The sequence below is a fragment of the Pipra filicauda genome, unplaced genomic scaffold (genome assembly GCF_003945595.2).
Source record: "Pipra filicauda isolate LSUMZ 115617 unplaced genomic scaffold, ASM394559v2 scaffold138_size1969278_pilon, whole genome shotgun sequence".
Classification (NCBI taxonomy): domain Eukaryota; kingdom Metazoa; phylum Chordata; class Aves; order Passeriformes; family Pipridae; genus Pipra; species Pipra filicauda.
Genome location: NW_024103862.1, coordinates 1,123,855 through 1,146,025, shown reverse-complemented (window position 1 = coordinate 1,146,025; position 22,171 = coordinate 1,123,855).

The window sequence follows — 22,171 nt, the reverse complement described above, 5'->3', positions numbered from 1 at the left end:
ACATGTAAAACTGGCTAAATTTGCCTGATTTGTGCCAATTTGCTGAAGTTTCATAATCCCCTCTTGCTGTTTCTCAGTCTTAAGACAGATACTGTTATATCTAGGGTTATTTCTTCTGGAAATGCAATTTTAAATCCTTAGGAGACAGAAGCCTGGAGCAAGATTTTTACTGCTTCTACCAGTTTGGAGACTGGAACAAAATTCCAGTAGGACATCAAGAAACAACAGACACAGCATGTGACATCCTGCATCTGTCATGATCTGTGTTGGAGGGAGGAGTGTTCGCAGGCACAGATACTGTACATCCAGATGCGTAAGGCAGTGCAGGAGGTGAGGAGCAATGTCACTGTCACCTCCGTCCCCACCCTGTAATTTGGTGCCTGTTTTACTAGACTGCCACCATCTCAAAACTGTGCAAAGAATAAAACCATCTTTATACACTCAGACAAGGATATGCAAATGACATTACAAAAAAACGCCCCAAATGTAAAACCTGAGACTAGTTGTGTGAAAGAATTTCCTCTGAACTGCAGTTGAGACTGTCAATGTAGAAAATATGATGACCTACACCAGTGTTAGGAACCACCCAAAAGAGTTCACCAGCTCATTCCTGAAAGTTATAAATAAATAAAATGTATTTTTATGATTACTGCTGAAGTTCCATTTTCCCACCTTTTCTACCTCTTTCAGACATATCTGGTTTTGAATAGGTTCAAATCTCTTGTATTTTAGTTTAAATGATACCCACCTAACATTATTTATGCAGTAAATTCTCTGCTTATTTTGCACAACTAAGACATGTCAAGAATGAACAGGCTCTGTTTCAGTGATAAATGGCACTCTACAGGATCTAGGAACATGTATCATTGGGGTTTGTTGATTATTCAAGTGACATACAGTAGTGAGAGTGATTAACGCTGTACTGCTCAAATTCATCAGTGAATAAAAGCATTACATTACTGCTGTTCACACTGAAACAAGCTAATAAATCAGACTATTCTAAGACAGCAAACATTCACTTTTCTTAAGTACTAAATAAACCTTGCATCTTTAGGTTAGAAGAAACTGGACAGATGAAGAAATCAAGGCCAGTGTTATCTCTGTAATTTTGAAAGGTTTTTAAAGAAAATCTCTAAGATTGACTGAGTTTTACGGCAGATTGTTAGCATCAAAGGAGTGACACTATACATTTTTGATAAAACATTGTGAAAATTGTATTTGTTGAGGACGTTCTTTAATTAGCTTCTAAAAATTAGAAAATTGATAGAAAAGGAGGGGAGAAACGTGCAGAAAAATAATGCCTGTTGTTTTTCAATAATGTTTTGGTGGAAAAACGAAACAAATGGAATCTTATCAAGCATTAGAGGAGTTGTGCAGTATATACATGAAGGGAATATCCTTATCTATTGTCTACATTTATACTGGTGAAAAATCAATAGGAGCTTAGCTGGCCAAACTGGATTGATGGAGTTGCTCTTGAATGACATCTCCAAAAGGGTCAATAGCAATTAAGCCATTTCATTCATTTGAAGGTTCATCACTTTTCTTTACTATAGTCAAAATATATATTTAGACATACATAAAATTTATTAATTTTTAGCCAGTCTTATGACTGGGGCTTTAGTGCTTGAAGTTGGCAAGAGTGAGAGATACAGCTGCGTTACGAAGGTATACGTATGTGTTCATGTACCCACAAAACCTTTTATGTAGATAATAGTGATGTGATCTATGCTGGCTGGACATCTCATTGACCATTTACTAGCCCAAATTCTGGTTCCTTCAGCAGCCAGTTGAAAGGGTTGACAGAGAAATGTTTTTTTTCTTGCAGCTGGTTGTGTGCACTGGAAAACTGTGCTGCAGCTCAGAGAGAGAAATAGTCATGGGGTTTTGGTTGGATTTATGGCCTACCACCATCTGAACAGTCTGAAATGAAAAAATGGTCTTGCTCTGTGTTTTAGAAAGGCAGGAAATCTACTTTCCAAACATAAAACTTTTGTGCATAGATTGCGTTGGGAGAGCTCAGGAGAGTGACTGTCACTTTTCTGATGTTTTAAAAAAGGCATGTGAGACCATACTAGAAATTTCTGAAGTATATATGTTTTCCTCTCCCTAGGAAATAGAAGAATCTGACATATTTTACAACATGCACGTATATGCTGCTAATGAAAAACTTCAGAACTAATAAAATCCTTCAGAACCATCTTTTCTGTGGCATGTTGACATCTACTGAACGTGAGACAATGATGCTATGAAAGTTTCATTGCCACACATTTGGGCTGACCTACATATAATCTTTGTGCCTTTCTTGCAGACAAATGAACATCCTGACAAATATGCCGCATCAGCTAATCAGTTGCTAGAAAGCATGAGCAATGGCAGAAAACTGGTAACCGACTTGCAACGAGTGAAAAAGAAATCCCTTTCCAAAACTTAGTGGATATATGTTATCTTTTTCTATCTCAGTACAACAAACTATTTAAAAATGCATAACTTAGATTTACAAACTTACCTCAGCCCTATCTTTGCCAAGTAGCTAGGAAAGTAAGGGATGTCTTCATCTTCATTTGAAAAGTGAGGGGAAATACAACAGTCTCCAAGCTGTTCAACAGCTGAGACACATGCTACAGAGTGAATAAATCTTTCTAACAAGAAGAATGGATAAGCATAGGACAAATTACATATGGAAAACATGGTAGTTCCAATTCCGGAGGCATTTAAGACACACATCTCTTGGAAGTGGTTTTCCACAGAGCTGATCTTGCTCAATGGGGTATGGGACTGAGAGACCTGAGTTTTGGCATCTCTGCTCAGACCGAGATGGCTTGAGATTTGCTGAACATAGCCTGGGATTGCTGGCTGCAGCACAGCACCTGTGCAGGACTTACGAATTCAGATCCAGCACCGGGAACACTTCCCAAGCCCATGCGCCTGTCTCCCCACACGCTCTGAAACACCACAGGGATATACTTGAAGTGTAAACATGGTTTATCTGGCACAGGGGAGGCCTGAACACAGGTTTCCCACTTCCCAGGTGATTAGCCTAATCACCAGAATAGAGAAATAGCTGCCTTCTCTATGATTTATATAGTTATTCACACAAAGCAGCTCAATTAAGGGTTACTACTCCATTATAACCAAGCAGCTAGGACACTAACTCAGCCAGATGAGTTTCCTAACACTGGGTGATTTGTACAGAACAGAAATTCTGCGGTGAAGCTGAGTAACCCCAACACCCCCCCCCCTCCAAAGAAAATAAGATTTTTGGGCCTTATTCAGACTTTCTTGTATCTTTTCAGGCTTGCAATTTGTTTTGCTTTGTCTTTAGGATCACCCCAGTCTGGTTTATAAATACCCCTGCCCTTGTGCTTTTTTCTTTTTTCTGTTGCTTTCTCTGGTAGATTGCAGATATACCATTTAGACCACTATTGGCAGGGTAAGATATGGTAGTTCTCTTTTCCAAGGTCTGAATCTCATCTCCATCCAGTGCTGGCATGTCTCTCTGACTTGCAAAAACACTTCTCTGCTTCTGTCGCTCTTCCTAAATTGGACATTATACAAATTTCATCATGCTCCTAGTTTAGCCCAAATGATGTTTGTCTGGTCCTGTCACCAATAACCCGACCTAAACCATCAGATAATTTTTTCCAACTATGCCTGTTAAAAGAGCTTGGGATCTGGTTTTGGCTCTGTTACCATAGAAAATTTCTATTCCATTCAAAGGCAGCTGGATGAGCCCATTAGTTTGCAAATCAAGGAAGGACTTTAAAGACTGGTATCTCTTCTTAAATGCCTTGGAGATATTTGGAAAATAACTCTGGTGATTATTTTTGTGCTGGGATAGCTGAGATGTGGATTGGATTAAGAGCAGTCCAGTTAGTATTTAAAATAGCCAAAAATTGTGGTCCAAATGCTAAAGATGCAGCTCTAGTCTGCTATTAATTAATCAATCTACAAAAGAGTTATAAGAAATTATTCCTAGAAACAGCCTGTGCAAATGCATATGACACTGTGGACTCTCTCATCTTCACAAACACAAGGAAAAGAATTAAGCCCTAGGAAATAAGGAAATAGCTACTAAATGGTCACCCGTTGTCTCACTGCAGACTGTGCCTGCCACAGGCGGCTGAACAAGGCTGAGGAATGCCAGCTCTCTGCTGAGGCTGACAGGTAACCTGAGACCCCCCAGAAAGGGTCTTTCCTCCTTTAGCTGCTCCATGATGTATGGAGGAGCAAATTACTTTCTGTTGCTGAACCTAAAAGTTTTCAAAGCACTTTTTCTTTTTTTTTTTTTTTTTCCTCCCTTCATGACAGACTGAAGATCTCATTGGTGCTATAATGAAAGGCAGACTGCGTTCCCTGTCATGTCAAGAACGCTGCATCGGGAAAGTCGACATGATTTCATGGCTAATGATTCACTCGCTAATATCAATGTGGGCTGCAGTGAGGATAACCAAGTTGAGCTGTCTTAGATCAAATGATTCAATTAGGCCAGCTGTCCCTATTTGTCATGGCTCAACTCGCTTTCAAATTACCTTTCCAAAGTGTGTACGTGCCTTAGCATAGAACTTAACAGCTCAACTGTTTTACAAAAGAGGATATTTAGCCATGGTGATAAGGGAGAAGAAAGACGTCCCTTTTCATCTGCACCAAATGCTTTTCCTTAGCAGTTACAGTATGTATTTACCGGGCTAAACTTTAAACTTCACTGTTGAGTGTGAATGACTTGACTGTCCTGATGACAGTGCTCTTTTAAATTTCTAGATTATCTTTTGGCAGGTCAAAGAAAATAGAAAGGAAAATGTAATTATGTATGTGTGTGCACAGGGACAAGTGACACAAAAAGGAGTAAATGGTTCATAGAAACCAAAAATAAATGCATGGTCCCTCAGATGTATCCTTCAGACTTAAAGCGAGCTGGAGTCACTAGTAGCCAGATAGTTCATACAATGTCTAGCAAAGAGCTTTTCTGCAATGTGTTGGTTATCCTGGTTAAGCTACTTATTCCTCGATACTTTCCCCCCAGGAGAACCACCCCGTCGACCCTTGGCAGCAGCCCTCAATGCCGCAGCGGCGAGTGCTCTGCAGAGACAAACCGGAGCTGGCTGCTGGCAGCGTCAGCGTGTGCGGACCCGGGGCTGAATAGGCATGGAAATTCAATTACCCTTGGTGGTGGTCCCTGCAGTGCTGGGTGGGGAAGCTTCTGATGCTGAGGCTGAAGCAAAAAGGAGGCAGCGATGTGGTATTGCGGAGGTGTTAAATTAGGGGAGGAACAACCTGAATGAACATGAAACAGAGTAAAGTTATTACAAAGATACAATCACAGCTGTTAATGAGGAATCACATATTTCCTGTAGTTGGATTTGGCTGATAATTTGGGCCTTCTCATTTAAAATATTTTAATAAGATTTCAGTGGTGCTTGAAAAATACTCCCCTGCTGTCTGTATGGCTTATTTTACTCTCTATATGTTTATTTTGCCTAAGTCCTCTCTGGCAGTCATACCAAGTTGGAAAACAGCAGTAGAATTCACTAGAAAAATAAGGTAATTTATCCCTGCCCTGGACTGAATGTCTTGTAATTTTGTCATCATGCTGTCAAAAAAAAATACACTGTTGATTTTGAGAAATGCTATATTAGGGAAGTATTTTCCAGTTATCTAAGAAGAAAGTTAAAACTGGAACAGTTACAACTGAAAATTTGTATTTTCTTTTTTATATTATACACATCTTTCACACAAAATATAAACATCAATTGAAAAAGTATGATTGAAATACTAAAAATCTGAAAATTTTGATGAGTTCTCTTTAGGATCCGTTCATCTTCTGATAGAATATGTTGAATAGTGATATGTGAAGTCCTTTGAGCTCATTGATGGGAGACACTGGGTATGCAATGGATATGTTAATTGAATAGTAATATAGAGAGATGCGATAAATCCTCATTTCAACAGTATAGTCCAGAACAGCTTTCTGGACCCTTTATTCAGAGTCATGATTAGGGTTATGGACCACTGAGATCAGTGCCCTGATGCACAGCATTGGGAGAGTGGGAGACCTCCAGCAATGGTGCTTGAAGATACTTCAAAAAATGAAGATATATGGATCCTGAACTTTCTTAAACTAAGTTTTCTTTTTTTTTTTTTTTTGAAAAGTGGGGACATTTTCCGGCTTGAAACCAATATGACTCAACAGCATTATGAGAGATGGAGCACTGCTCTCCTTCCTGCCCTAGCATAGACATGCTGTTACTTTTTATTCAAGCTCTAATACTTCTCCCTTGCAGCCTGGCAAATTTTCTCTTCCTCTTACTTTTTTTTTTTTTTTTTTACTGTGGGAATGGAGCTCACAGGTTGTCTTCAGGAATTAAGGCTGTTTCTGACTTTTAGAATTACAATCTTAAAGCAATCAGGAAGATTTTACAAAGAGAGCATGGAAGACTACATCAACATATCCTGGGTTGTCGTTTTCATACAGTGGTAGCATTTACGTGGATGGTTTAATTCTCCCATTTTCAGATCTGCAATACTTTTCTCCAATGCTAATGGAAAGATCAATACTATGTATTTGCCTCCTCTTCATATTAAGGAAAACTGAAGAAACCACCTTTGGCTAAGAAGCTGCAGAAACACAGAGGAACTTTTCTGCTCCCGCTGTCTCAGTGCTCAGCAGAAAAGACAGGTGTTCCTCAGACAAAGTCTGCTGCCTGCATGAGATGCACCCTGAGGGAATTCTCCTGCACACTGAGCACTGGCTTGCAAAGTACATGACACACTAAGGGTCTAAAATGCCTAAATGGACCTTCTGCCTCCTGCTTGTGTGAGACATATCCATGTGTGGGAGTAAAAGTTATAAGCCCATATATATTGCCTGGCTCGTAGATAACCAGTATTAAAGAGAGTCCAACCATGTCGTATTAGTGGGATGTGATATCAACTCTCAAGAAATAGAGGATAGTTTTCCTTCTATCTAAATTAATAAACACAAGTAAACAGATTTACCAGCCTTATTCCTGGTATTTGTATTTGTTAATTAATTCAGTTAATCAAAACCACAAGGCACCTTACATCTTGCAGTCTCCATCTTTGACTGCAAAAGACATAGTTATGGATAGGAAGACTATGGCACTGAAGAAGAAGGAAAGGAAAGATTTGGTGTGGGTTTTAGTGTAAAAGATTTTCAATGGTCAGAAAAACTTGAATGATTACAGCCAGGAAACGTGGCTGGACCAAGCTGATGCATTAGGGTTTTCAGTTATTTCTCTCTGCTGTGTTTTCTTTCTGCTTCGTGACATACAAATCTTGGCAAGGAGGTAGAATCTAAGAAAAGTGACAATTTCCTTCCAAAGATTTTAAAATGCAAAGAGACTGCTAAATAGATTTCTGACTATATTGAAAAATTCCCTTGAGCTTGGCCTTGAAAAATACCTTTCGGTGCCCATATTTCAGCCTCCCTCCATTTTCTCTTCCATTTGGCCATAGCTCAGAGGGGGAAATTTCCAGTCTACAGTCTCTGCTCACTTGGAATAATGTTTGTTTGCATGAGTAAACCAGCTAAAGTGGCTATCACTGAAGTCATAGCTAGAAGATGAAACCAGTTGGGACTATTCCCATGTGAAGTGAGTCAGGTTGCTGAATCAGGCCCGTGTGTAAATCTTTCTGCATCCCAAAAGGTTTTTTTCCCATCTCATTAGAAAAAAAAGTTCTTCCAGAGCACCAGGCAACAAAAGCCTGGGAATGCAAAGTACAGGGGGAGGTGACACAATGTCCTTTTAGCTTTCACCTCATTTTTTTTTTCCTGCAGTGTGACTAAAAAGGAAACTCTCCAGGGAATTGTATAATTCTAGGCTTTTATCAGTTTGTTATTTTCATTCTGTTCTTGTCCAAATATCTGGTACATGTAGTTTTTGGGTGGTTTTTAAATCTAACTTTGTGTCTAGCTTTTTCTTAAAGACAACAAAGAATTGCAAGGTTTAATGGTGTTCATTGTGCAGTATGTATCTTAGCTCTCTCCTTCTATGCAGAGCTGGATAGTGTAAAAACAGAAGAAATATGAAAACTGTAAAGACATTTAATGTGTAACAAGGACCAACTAATGTGTGTCAGCTGAGTCAGATGCCCAAGGCTAAATCTCTTGATGTGAGATGGTGATTCAGCTGTCAAGGTGCCTGAGTAGACTTGTGGTCATCATAATGATTGGCTGTGAATTTTTTTGTGTGTTTTTTTTGGATTCTTGTTTGGGTTTGGGTTTGTTTTTGGTTTTTTGTTTGTTTGTTTTTTTAGAAAGACAATAAGTAGAAAAGGTCAAAGTTATTCAAATGAACTAACAGCCCATTTTGGTGGAAATATAGCTGGGCTCGTTAACTCAATTCACATCTTTTGTGTCAGTTTTCTAACATACCGTACATCTGGAAAAATGCAGTGATTTGTAAAAGACATAATGTGCCTCTTCCCCCAAAAGTTTTGCTTACAGTATGTAATAAAATATGATAGAGTTTTTCATGGAGATGGGATCTGATAATTTGTTTAGATATAATATGAAAGTATCAGTCTGTAAAATGAACAACATAAAAAGTAAGCAAATGCTCAAGATATGTCAGCTAACAAAATGGCAAGTTCCAAACCCCTTATTAAAGTGAAAATCAAAGGCTTCTGCAACAATATTTTTCCCCTTAAAATGAGTCACTTCAGATAGTCTAATATTTTGATGTTTATTGCCATTAGTGAGGCTGTGTTTTACTGTGGCAGAGACCTTCCTACTCCAGGCAAAACTTACCTCCAGTCAGTTTAAAATCCATGTAATGAACAGGTTTTTAGGTATCTCAGAGTATCAACACTTTGAAAGAACATACACACTGAGTCAGCCCAAAGCTCCCCATCCAGTTAGATGTGATGCTGCTGCCTAATACTTGAATGGAGAAAAGAATATAAAACTGACGTAATCTGGATGAACGGTTAAGTCATATTTGACTTTGATTTTAGCCTGTATAGACCTTCCTTCGTATTTCTTCGTTGCACTTCATATTGGCAGCCCTGTAGTGTGTGGTGTTAGCCTTTGTTTGTGGAATACTTAGCATGCATGTCAGAATTTTGTGATTCAACCCCCCCTCTTCCCTTTTAGCTTGTGCAGGTGCTCTCAGTCCTTAAAAGCAACTGTTTGTTGCAGTGTGCTTTTGCAAACTGTCAGGAAGCAAATGACATTTGTGAAAAGCAGGTTTTTCTTTTCTGCTCGCAAATTGGATGCAAATGTGTTTAAGAAGTGGTCAGAGCTTTGATTCATGCTGTATCTGTGTCAAGACATTACGTAGCAAATGCATGCAAAGATATACCAGCAAAGTCACTTGTAATTGAGGTTAATCTGACTCTAAACCAAACAAATGAGAAGTTTTATTCTTTGTAAATAATCCTCCTTAGAAAAAGCAGGTTTACCTTACAGTGAGCTCCTCTGCTTTACAGCAACACTGGGCCATTTCAGAATCCTCTAAGTCTTTCCCCGTACACAAATGCTGTTTCTGAATGGAGCCACCTCTGTTAGAGGGCATTCATTTAGCTCAGCTTCAGGTTCCTTGTACAAGACAGAAATTAGGTGCTAGTTTCTTTGGCTTCCCTGTATGTTCAGCAAAGAGAGAAAGGATCCTCAATAAGGTGGTTCAGAGTAGAAATAAATTAGCTTAGGCAAACTTACACAAAAAAAGTTACTTCTTATAGTGAGACAGTGTGAATACCTTCTCTGTGTGCCCTCTGTAGCTCTAAGCCTTATTACTGGGTGCCAAAAAGTCCTGTGAAAAAGCAAAGACACAAAGACAACTCTCTCCCCTTGTCAAACTTAAGTGAACAACTCTGCTAGTATCCATGATAATTATGAATGCAGCTTTCATAGTCTATCTCCTGGGTGGCTGGACAAGGACTGAAAACCAACATGAGTAAAAGGAAGGAATCAGTTCTGGTGAAGACTAAGGAAAGTCCAGGAGATTTCTCTAGATGCAGGACTCCTTGGAGGAGTCTCCCACTGCAGAAAAGGCCATCAAGCACCAATAAGGGTCTTGTACCTGAATGGGGAGAAGTTGATCTTGGTGTGGATGTAATGATTAACAGAGAAAGTGTCTTAAACTGGCACCTCAAATTGGACATTGTTCAGTTTTATACAGTCAAATTGGTACAACCAGTGTAAATGAGTCACATCAGTGTAAAGTAACTGGGCATGTGTGACTTGGCTTATGGCATTGAAAAACACCTAGAGAAGCAGCAAGGGAATTGAGTATCAACTTACTATACCAATAAACTTTCATATAGCTAGGGTATACTGTTTATACAGTATATTGCCTAAAATTGAAAGTTTGGGTTGGAGAGAAATAAAAAAAAGAACAGATTTTCCTTATGAAAAGGGCAAGTAGGCTACATGTTGAAGGTATAAACTGTTCCCTGACTGTTGCATTTTAACTTCATCTTTCAAATATTTGAAAGCTCAAGGGAGCCAAAGAAGCAAGTGCTGTGACTGCAAGGGGTTAACAGGCAATTTATGTAAAGTCTTAGTATTCTACAAAATGAAATGTGCATGTGAAATGGAAAAAAAAAAAAAAGGAAAAAGATTATATTTGTCAGCTGTGCTACCATATGTTGCTCTGGCGGAAGCACAGCAAAATGGTGACAATTTCTATTTTATTGAATGAGGATCTGTGTTGATTTCCATTATTTGAGAGTGTCTCTGGGCAAACAGAGGTATCTTCATTATCACATAAAACTGTGCTCACCAGTAACCTGGAATATCCATGGCTACAGGGTGACCTGGGACTGCAGTCTCCTTGAAAATAAAATATCAGAGAAACAGTTCAATCCATCTGCATATTTTAATGGATTTAGCCCTTGGAGGGCATGAGGGAATAGTCTTGTGAAAAGATAAGTGGCAGATACAGGAAATATAGGCAAATTTGAAGCTCTTTAAAATCTGAGGAGAACTTATCTCATCAGCATGATTAAAACAAGTGTGTGTAAAGGCTTTGGTGGTTGCAGACTACTCTCAGCCATCTGGTCATACTGGGATGCAGGGCTTCGTGGTTTGGGCACAGAGCTGCACAAATATGACTAAATTTCTCTTGGACATAGGCTGTTGCATTTGCTTAGCTCCGCTGTGTCATACAGGCTTACTTGTTGGGGTTTTACAGGGTGAGGGATATCTGTGCCATTCCCTTTTCCACTGTATATAGATGTACTAGAAGATGATGCTTTTGTTATTCTAGGATCACAGCTTTCTCTCAAGCTTTTTCTCAGCTTGCCAGGACCTCAACATGTGAGTTACAGCAAGCTGGGTGCTAAGTGTCACTGAACATCCAGGGCTATCCTTGACTCCATGTGCAGTGTGGGAGTACAGTGTCTCTCTGGGCCATATGTCCAATGCAAGGCATAAGAAAACAATTCCATGGGGCACCAGAAATTATTCTCATTTGCCTTCAGGGTAACAAAAGTTTAGCTTTTGTCTTCTATCCTGCTTAATATTACTCAACATCCCTTGAATGTCTCTCCTTCCAGTGACCACAAAGCTTTCCTGTCCATGTGAACCCTACCTCTGAAGTGGCACCATCATTTTTGGATAATGACACCACAGGGCATTAACAATACATCTGTTTTGCCTTAGCAAACATGACAGGTTGGTTTTAACTAGCTGACTGCCTGGCCTGAGAATGTAGAGAGGTGCCTTTGCTGGCACCATGTGCACCAGCAAGAACAGCTAGGTTGTGCCTGTGCAGTTCTGTACCCAGCTCCTTAATCCCTGCCAGACACAGCTAGGCAATATCCAGGCAGGGCTGGTTTCTGGAGGGCCAGTTCTGGTCTGCCAGAGCAGGCACCCAGCCCTAAGAATCCCATCCCCGTGTTGGTGTGCTCAATGTTACATGGTCCAGGTTCCAGAGGCTCCTGCAGGAACAGGGTGGATGCGTCCTCTTGGGTGGTAGAGCACAGCATCCTTGGAGAGAAACGTGCTTTGTTTTACACAGGTAAGGTAAGCACCACCTGGTTCTTGGTCAAGCAGAAAAGTACTGTGATAATAAATAGAGGTAGGGGCTTCTTACCTCTGATCTCACATGAGGGGATGAAACTGCTCAAATCACCTTTTTGAAGGTGATTTTCCTACGTGCCCAAACAGAAAAGGGATTCAATTGTACAAACTGAGCATTCACTACCATAATGGATGGGCTGGTAGGACAATTATTTGCCAGATAGTAACAGCTATTTGCTATAACAGACACATTAATAAACCATTTGGTAGAGGTATGTTTCTGTTTCCAGTTCAGCCCTTTGTAATTATTAGAGGGGAAATAAGTGCATTGATTTGCTCCCCTCTCCCCTCTCATTTTGCAACAGGCAGATTTTGGGCTGCAGAATCACTCACATTTCCCTTGAGGTCATTGTAGGCACCAAATCAATACAGCTGCATGATACCAAGGTGAGTTCTGCAGCTGCCAAAGAACTACACTTGGGAAGAAGCAGAAACTGAAAACTTGATTTCTCACAGTCATATTACTTGTTGTCTCCAAGGTCACTCTGCCTCACACTGCCATGGCATTTTGTTAGTGGCTGAAATGTCTATTTTCAACAACTCCTAAGAAGCCTCATGAGACAATGACTGTGATTTGCTTTCAGTATGCTTGGCCCAAGAGGTGACACGCTCATGCTGATTTCTATTGTAGTAAACAAAGGGCTTGTGTCTCAACTTTGCAACTCACCTTTGGCCATGGTTTTATGTGCTGAATTGTCTGTACTGTACAGTGGAATGCCTTGTACTGGGCAATCCTGGAAAAAATGTCCATAGCTTAAAATTTTTTTTTCCTAAATCTGATTATTTATTTCTAGGGACTCTATATAACACTTCTATAATGTGATCATCCTTCATTGCAAATAATAAATCAATTTTTCATTTCAACAGAATGAACACCTTGCTACTTGTTCTTTAAATTGCCTTTCTTAGGACACATTTGATTTCTGCTGTTTCTTCTTAATATTGTGGACTTGGAGGAGAATAAATGAGGACAAAACACCTACTGTTAAAACGAATTATATTTTTTCAGTGTTTCTGTCCTAGTTTCTTTTCCAATCTGGATATTTGGTTTCTGAGTGCTTTTGTACATAAAAATAAAGTTCTGAGCAAGAAGTCCATATTATGCTCAAATTTTGGAAAAAGTAACTACCTGTCCTGAAATTATTACATTTAGGAGTTGGCAGTATTAGTAACTATTTCTCAGATGACAATTTCCAGGCTCTCTTAAAAAGCCGACAAGAAAGCTTTGTTTTTAATCACACTCTTTGATTTTTAAGTGAAACCTAAATAAATAGCTTATCTTTTACAGAACTAACTGAGCTGATCTGTAAACCAGATATCCTCTTAAGTATGTTAACTAGAATATTTTTAGTGTCTAGATTGGCATTAGGGGATGTTGATATACGACTGAGGCCATCCTGCAAAATGGTCTTTCCATCACTGTGCATGCACTACTGATTGCAAGTCTGTGTCATAACTACTGACTGTGGAGCAGAATAAATTAATCATTTATTTAAGATGTGTGTTTTACTGCAATTTGACTGCCTTTGCATACGTCTCTCCTTGTAAATGCAAACATATTAAAATTTAAACTTAAAACCATGACAGCATATCTTTAGACATAACTTCCAATAATCTGTTTAAATAACTTAAAATGAGTAAAACCCAGCACATCTCTAAAATAAATCAGATTGCTAAACCAGGAGAAATCATTAGTTCAGTGTCTGAAAAGAAAGTGGAAAAAAATATCTACTTTGGAGAGCTGTAACCTTTTTTGGAGACTGTACTAATTTGACTTCAATGTGATCAGGTTTTTTGAAATTCTTAACTGAACGGCAACTGAAAAACTATTTAGGAGATGAAAATGTAATAAAAGTAATTTTAGGAAATGTTATGTTTTACCCCCTTTTTTTTAGGATTTAAACATAGGTTTGAGGGTCTAAGAATAGTTAGTTCTCTTGTCTGAAGGATTTCTAACTGCAGATCATCAACCTTTTCTAAAATAGTAATTTCAAAATGCACAGTCAGTATTGATATTTTTATCCAGCATATTTGAAATAATTTTCTTTAACTACTATAAATTTGCAATGTTAATTTTCTGCATTGTTAATTGAGTTTTGATATGCACCCAAATGCACAAATGTGAGTAAAGGCATAATCCAGTAAATAGGAAAGGTAGTTTCACAATAAAATAAAAATAAATTTAATATATGTACATTAAACCGTATAATTGCTTTCACTCTGAATAGTATATTGTTTAGAAAATCAATTCCAAATTTTTTGTAAAAGCTACTTTCAAACATATTTATTTGCAACTAAATTTCCAAATGGTGAATCAACATCTTCAATCAAAAGAGAAATTCAAAGAGGCAGTCCCTATTACAGTTCCCTTGCGTTTGGAGTGAGGTTCCTGACTGTCACCATGTTTGTGCTGTGATCAAGAATCTATGGGACTAGTGTTCATGCACTTGAGAGAAGATTTTGTTGCTCTCATGTCCATCATTAACTGGTGAGCTGAAGGTCTGTTCACTAGTCTGCAACCCTTCCTAGGATCCATTTGGAAGCCAGTCTGAAAGCACATTGTGGCATTTGCTTCAGATATTTTGGGGGAGTTGGTTGGAAGTGTTCCAGAAAAATCCCCCTGGGTTAGAAGAATTTTATTAACACAGCAAAGTAGAATTCTGAATGTCAGAACTAAAGCTGTCTGGCAAGCCACAGAACCCTTCAAATGCAGGCATTAACATGCCATCTTTTATTACAGGGATCATTTTTTTCCCTTGGGCTTCATCCTATGCTTAGGTCAGATCTATTCTGAGTCTTGTGGCAAAATTTGGAGAGTAAGTAGGATGATAATGTTTGGATTATTCAAGTACAGACAATCAAGTATAGACCGATATGAGAAGAATTATGAAACACACAGATTTTAAACTGCTAGAACTAAGTGTTAGTAGATGTGAAGTTATGTATATTGCAAAGAATCAAAAGAATTATAATTTGCATATCCAAACTCAAATTGTAACAGATGAATGAAAATTTGTTTTTAATGTATGATATTGATATACTACTATGGCAAAAGAAAACGGTGGCACCTATAAATAATTGTAGGAGGAAAAAAAAGGGTAACATTGTAAACCCACATACAAATATATGCCACTTGATACACCTTACCACAAAGGTAGTAGATAACTTTATTATAAAAAAGATCTAAGAGACAAATGCAAGGTCTTGGGCTAAATGAGGAAAATCATTGGTTGTATGTCAAGCTTCTATCTGACAAGAGAATGGATGACTGGATTTGTTCAGAGAAGGTGAATGGAAGCAAAAATAATAGATATCTGTAAGTCATGAATGGTTAAGGGAAGGAGAATATTCTCATTTTCATTCACATTTGCCTTTCTTTGTAATAGCTGAAGAGATATTTAACAAATATGAAAAGTGATGCATTTAAATGTGGCATAAGAGGCTTCTCCTCTGCACCACTCACACCTAAGTGTAGGATATTACAAAAGCGCAGGATATTAGTAGGTGTACAAATCTGGGATTTTAGATGATTCATGTTTATAGATATGAACATAGTTATATTAAGCATGCAAGCACTTTTTTGATGATAAAATTCTTGTGCTTTAAGACATAAACTAGCTCTAGCACCAAATCTGACGGAGTTTGAAAACAATTTTTCCTTAATATAATATAATCCTAACTTGTTCTGCTCCATTTTCTGGAACTCTTTTGAAGTCCTTTTTTCTGAAAACTTTGTCAGGTAAGGTATCAGATGTGTCTAATCCAGACCTAGGTCCTATTTCAATCATCTATCAGAATCACATCTAGAAAGAGGATTCAACTGTAGGAAATTAGTCCATATATGTCATTGCAAAGGCTGTCTAAGCCTAGTGAACCATTAATTGATTCCTATTCAAGAAATCTGTAATTTTATTTGGTGCCTTAGATATGGTATTTTCCAAGTTTAATAATTCATGTCAAATTAAACAATGCATTTTCTGGATAGCTTTTGAGTGTTGCATATTCATATAGCTAGTTTATGACTGTTTTTTTTAAATTATTTTGTACCATAGTCAGAACTCTGTGAAGATCTTCCAGTCTTGAACAAAAGAAAACAAATATTAAATGATCCTACTGACTGCTTTGCTTGTGTAGACAAGGCACAGATTTAGTACAGTTTTCTTTCTTCAATGTGAATGCTGCTCTAGCTGGGGACCAACAGACCTGAGGAGGCATCCGTGTGGCATCTCTATGGAAACTGAGGATGGCAGATTCAATGCATCATTGTATCTGATAGTCCAAGTCTTGTAACATTTATTTTGTACCAGGAATCCAGCCTAAGAGGTTGGTTGATTGCTGTGAGTCACTGAGTTGAAATGACAATCTTCTACAAGGGACAACATAATAATTGAAATATGGGCCTGGAAGGTGCCTGAAGAGACCAGCTGGTACAACTGGTTGCTCTGAGGAAGGATCCAGCGCAGCTTGGCAAACCCATCTATATTGCCTGCACAGAGACAAGACAGCCTTACCTGGGTACTGATTCCTGGGCATTGTAGTGGTGCCAAAAGGATTGAGAGGATAGATTAGAAGAGAAGCTTGCAGGAAACCCTCTAAAGCCTGTGAAGCTACCAAAAGACTACCCTCAAGAAGATGTTGGTATCTAGAGAAAGCTACTGCTTTCTCTGGCCTCTCAGATCACTAGTTTAGTTAAGGATAAGTAGGCATTTTCACTGAAGTTATTTTGGGAAGATTTTCCTTGCATGTATGAAATGTCTTTCCTTCTGTTATAACATGTGTATATAGTTCAACACTTGTTTGTGTAATTCCCTGTACATATTTAGCCTGTAGTGTTTTATGTTAGACTTCAGAATAAACTTGTTTTGTCATTTTCCGCTCACCTTCTGTCTGCTATTTATAACTATATGCAACAGTAATTAAGGAGGGAACAAAACAGCCTAATGCAATCGCCCTTGAAACAGCACTCTGTAATGTAAGGAGGAATAAGAGAAATTGTTCTGATTTTGGACAATATTAAAAATTTCCCTACAGATTTCTTTCCATAATTTTTTCCTCTATAAGTTACATTGAATTTATTTCATTCCTTTTAAAAGATGTATGGTATAAAAGGATAAAACTTGATGTACTGAGTAGGAATTGCTTCAAAGGAGCTACTGTACCTTTCTTGAGCCAAGTACCATTTGACAGTTTTTAAACAAAATGTACAAATAATTTATGGGAAAATTCACCAGTATTTCATGACGAGAAAATTATTGCATTTTTCAGACAACACCATAGTAACAGGAGAAAACCCTGGCTGAGAATTTCCTGCGTCTGACCTCCTCATAATGGACCACGTCAAAATCCCAAGAAGGATATATACATATCTATTGTAGCAAAGCAATCAGATACCACTGTGTACTGTTCATTTTTTGGTTTTTCTTTTGGTAATGCCCACATTCACAAGATAATCAGGATATGATGGACTTCCTACTGCATAAAAATCTACAGTTATGGACAATGGTAGAAACAATTCAAATGCCTTTCAAAGCTACGCTAGTCTGTTCAGGTTCTTTACAACACACAGTGCCACAGTACCTGAGTTTTCCCCTAGAGCATTAAATATTATGAGTAGAATCTGTCACATGCGGTTTGTTCTCCAAGTATAAATGCAAGGTTAGGTCAAAATCTTCTTCAACTTTCATAGTTAGACATGCTCCATAAATATGAGCTAATATACATATGTCATTTTTTGGATTGTTCCTGAACTTCTTGTTTTCCTTCAGTGTCCTCTCTTAGATATTTTTTTTCAGTTTGGTACATATTACAGTACTGAATGGCAAAAGTCCAGCATTCAAAAAGTTGTTTTGAATCACAACATTAAATCAAATATGTGAATGTTTTGGACAATCAGAACTTCCAAAAACACAACAAATGCAAAATTACTTTCTTTTCTGTATTAAAGCATTGCAAACATATCCTTATTTAGTTTTTAAAGAAATTAAACTTATACATTTTTGGAGTAAGGGATGTTTTTGTAGAGATTATGTGTATGTAGTGTTCTGGGTTACAACACAGATGAAAATCAAGGAATTAAGACTTCAGACAACAAATGTTAGGACTTAATCCACCCCTGTAAGAATGTGACCTTCAAGACTGGTACAAGTCTGAAAATAAGTCTTCCACTTAGGCAGATACCAGGAGGGCATGGGAAGTTGCTCAATTTAGTGACTTTTCCTCACTGTGAACTATTTATGGCTTGGATTTGGAAATCACAATGTTTTTGAATGTCAGGGTCTACTCCATATCAGCTGTCATTATTGGCTAATGATAATATTTGATAATCATGTTGGAACTTATAGATTTTAACAATCTTTAACTGTTGGCTTTGTTATGGCAACATAACTGCTACTCCAGCCAACTGATGTGTGAATGTGCCCATAACTTCTCACTTTATCATTCACTCAAGTTCAGACTCTATCTCCTAGTACTAACAGAGCAAGCATTTTGATGGCACACTGAAATCTCTGCAACTGTGATACATTATATTCTTAGAGCCTCGCAGATTGCTAACTGCCTCATCAGATTCTTTAAGAATAGCTTTTGAACACTGATTTGTAGACAGTTATACCACTTCCCTTCATCTTATATCTTTCAACAGATATCTTGTGCCAGTATGAGTTTGTACTTTCTATGTCCTGTCTTCTTTTTGTGATTGTGTTATGAGGAAAACTTAGGTTTTGCTTTTAGTACTGGGAGGTCAATCTTAATTTTGCATGTGCTTAGAATGATGATAATGTATTTAGCTCCAGTATCTATTTTGAAATTTACTTTGACTGGTTATTTCCATTTTCACAAAGCCAATCTGTTATAGAATTTTGCTTTGATCAACAGACCCAACAAAGACCTCTGTTTTGGTATCAACATCATCCGAGCTTTGCCTTGTTGTGGTGCACTCATGAATATGTTTCCTTTTTATGTGTCTTTGCAACTTGTGCTGAGATTGACACACTTTGGCAAAATTTTATTGGAGATATGAGACAGCCCCCCCTTACTCTGCATGCTTTTGTGTCTTGTTATGATTGCCTCCATATGGTGAACAAAGAACTTGAAACTCAGCCCAGTAATGTATAGTACTGGCTACCTAAATGTGTTCAGCCTAGTTAGATCAAAACTTATGGAGACTCAGTGATACTGTAGCATTGGAGGTTATTTTAGTCAAACTTGGAGGTAGGATGCAAGAGAGAGCTGCTGAGATCTCAGGCAATGGTTTGACAGCTCAGTCATCAGGTTCTTTTGCATTTACTGCCATTAAATGATATCTCTTCAGTACCCTCAGAGAACGTGGTTGGTCCTGGAGGGTCAAATAAGTAGGAGAATGCTAGAAATCCAAGGAGTTAAGTGGACAGATGAAGGAATGGTGTGGTAAAGCAGTAAGTTGGGTGTTCTTGCTTAATTTTGATTTCATTTGCACAGACAGTAAGCCTGCCATGTTTCTGCCTGATGTGCATTGGGGGCTGAGCATAAGACAGAGTTTGTGGCATCTTCTCACATTTTGTGAATGTTGAGCATTTTTCTATTGATACAACTGAACTTCTATGCTGAAATAAGATCACTACGTTTCCAAACCCAGAATTAAATACTCTGTCCAAACCTCAATTTTGGTGAAAACTTCACAGAACTATATGACTAATTATTTTTGATGGAAGAGATGAACACAAATTACAAGGGTTTCGGATTGCAAATGTTACAGCAGTTTGCTTGGGCCAGAGGGCACAGTCACAAAATTAACAGGAAAATAGCTGTAAAAGAAAGTGAAGTTTCTTAATTAGATTTTATTATACAACATGAATTATAAGTTATAACATAAGCTAAAGGATGTGTCTGACCTATTGTGTGGGAAGGGATACTAAGACAAATGAAAAACCTTTGACATTTTCTGAAAAGGTAAAAGCTGTAGGAGTGAATAATCTTGTTATAGGCAGCCTGTGTACTGATGAACAACAGGTACCCACTTACTGATGAGGGAAAATGAATTTATTTATTTAAATTTTTGACAGTGTAAGTTTCCCTGTCTACTTATTGAGTTAAATTAGATACTAATTTGAAAACTTTTTTCTTTAACAGATGCCAGTAGCTTATGCAGTATTCATTTTGTTAATACATGGCAAAACTGAGGTGCTCTGTTTTTTGTGTTGTATGACCCTTTTCTTCCTATACTACCTATTCTGTTGAGAAAATAAATTCTTGAGGGCAGGACCTTGGTTTTGTACTGATCTGTGAAACATTTTGCATGGTTTCTCTGCATAAGTAATGTATTACAGCTACAAAAATGGGTAGAGACTTTTGTGACTTTTAATTCCTTGTAGAGTCCTTCAGATCCTCTAAGCAGGCTCATACTTCAAGCTCAACAAAAGTTCTATATCAAAAGAGAAGCTGCGTCCTCTTCAACAAAACTCAGCTGAACGCTTTCTGTAAGACTATATCTCACTAAAAAAAAATAAATTAAAAATTTATCTAATGTAATGGTCTTGTTATTCTTGTAAATTGATACATTTCAAAGAAATAAAAGAGAAACTGAGATGTCTTTTTTTCCCCCTGTGTTAGTAGTCTGGAAAATTTATTTCTGTGTATGAGAGCTCTTTTCTTTATCAGTGGATTGCTCCTCAAGGATAACTTTTGATAGCATCTTATGAGAGGACAAATGTTATGTTACCTTATCAAATATTAGAAAATCCAAATTTATTGGTAATACCAATAAATTGGTATTTATTCCCAATCTTTTTTATGTTAACCTTGGTATAGGATACAGAAATGGTTGGATACCTTGACATCTATCTCTACCCTTTTCCACAGGATCTTTGAGTTTCATGATTCTTGATTTCAAATATTTTTTTTATTATCCTAAATTTAAATGTAAAAATCATCCTTTTATAGTAGTTGGAAAGATGTTCTTCCCTTGGTAATGTGCTGGCATTGCAGAAGTCTCCAGGGACTGCAGGTGGCTTTGGTGCCTTTTCCTACCGTCATGCTCTAAACCAAGAGGATCTACGTAAAGATTTCATTTAAATACAATACAAGTGGTAATTATTGTCAATTAAACACAGTTATTAAAACATGCTGTCTAAATGTTTTATACTTACTTTATAAATAACATAACTATGCCAGAGACTCTCTCTGTCTCAGAAATGGATACTGGTATTCATGAAATATATGATACATATTTAGTTAAATATATTCTAATAACATATTATATCATCTTAAAACATCCAAGGAAGTGGTTTTGTTAGAAAGAAACAGCAGATTGTACCTTATATCCCCATGTGTGTGGCATTAAATCTGCCCTCTGTGTTTTGTGCTTCTCACATGCATAAGTGAAATGGATTTCTTTGCATCTGACCAACACATAAACCGCAGGGAGATGTTTTTAATAGGATTCATTGTGATTAGGAGCTGTGGAATAGCCCCATAGTCATAGCAATGTTAGAATGCCACAACTATTTGATAGGAGACATTTCAATCTGTCATCATCTTGTGTGCCCTGACCCCGATAATACACCCCATTCAACCTGAGGCACAAACAGAAATGGTGAGGTAGGGTTGCATTTTTTTTCTGTTAGCACAGCACCAGTCACAGCTTTTATGGGTTCCTGAGAGAAGAAAAAGCATTTTTATTTCCTGTGCTGTTCATCCCTTATCTAACCATTTGAAAAGATATTTTGTTTCCTGAAATACAATAAACAAGTGGAAGGGGGAGAAAAATCCTTCCTTAGGTAACCTCAGAACAGAAGAACTTTGTGCATTATGCAGCTCAGGCCATGCCAAAATGCAATTTGGAGGGTGTCCAGCACTTCATTGGAAAGTAATGGTTTTCACTGAACTGAGTTATGACCAGCTGTTTACAGACAGTCTGTGACATACTGATAGAGCAGAACACCGTATGTTGCTTTCCAAATCAAATGATACAAGAAGTGTGACAGAGTGGAGAAACATCTGTCATTAGCAATTTTCAGCACGCTTCACTAATTCTGGACAAAATACGAGTAATGAACTTACCGCAGGAAACTTCAAATACTACCACTGCTGAAACAAGGATATAAACAGCTAGTGCTCCTAATGGCGTCTAATTTAATTCATTTGCAGTAA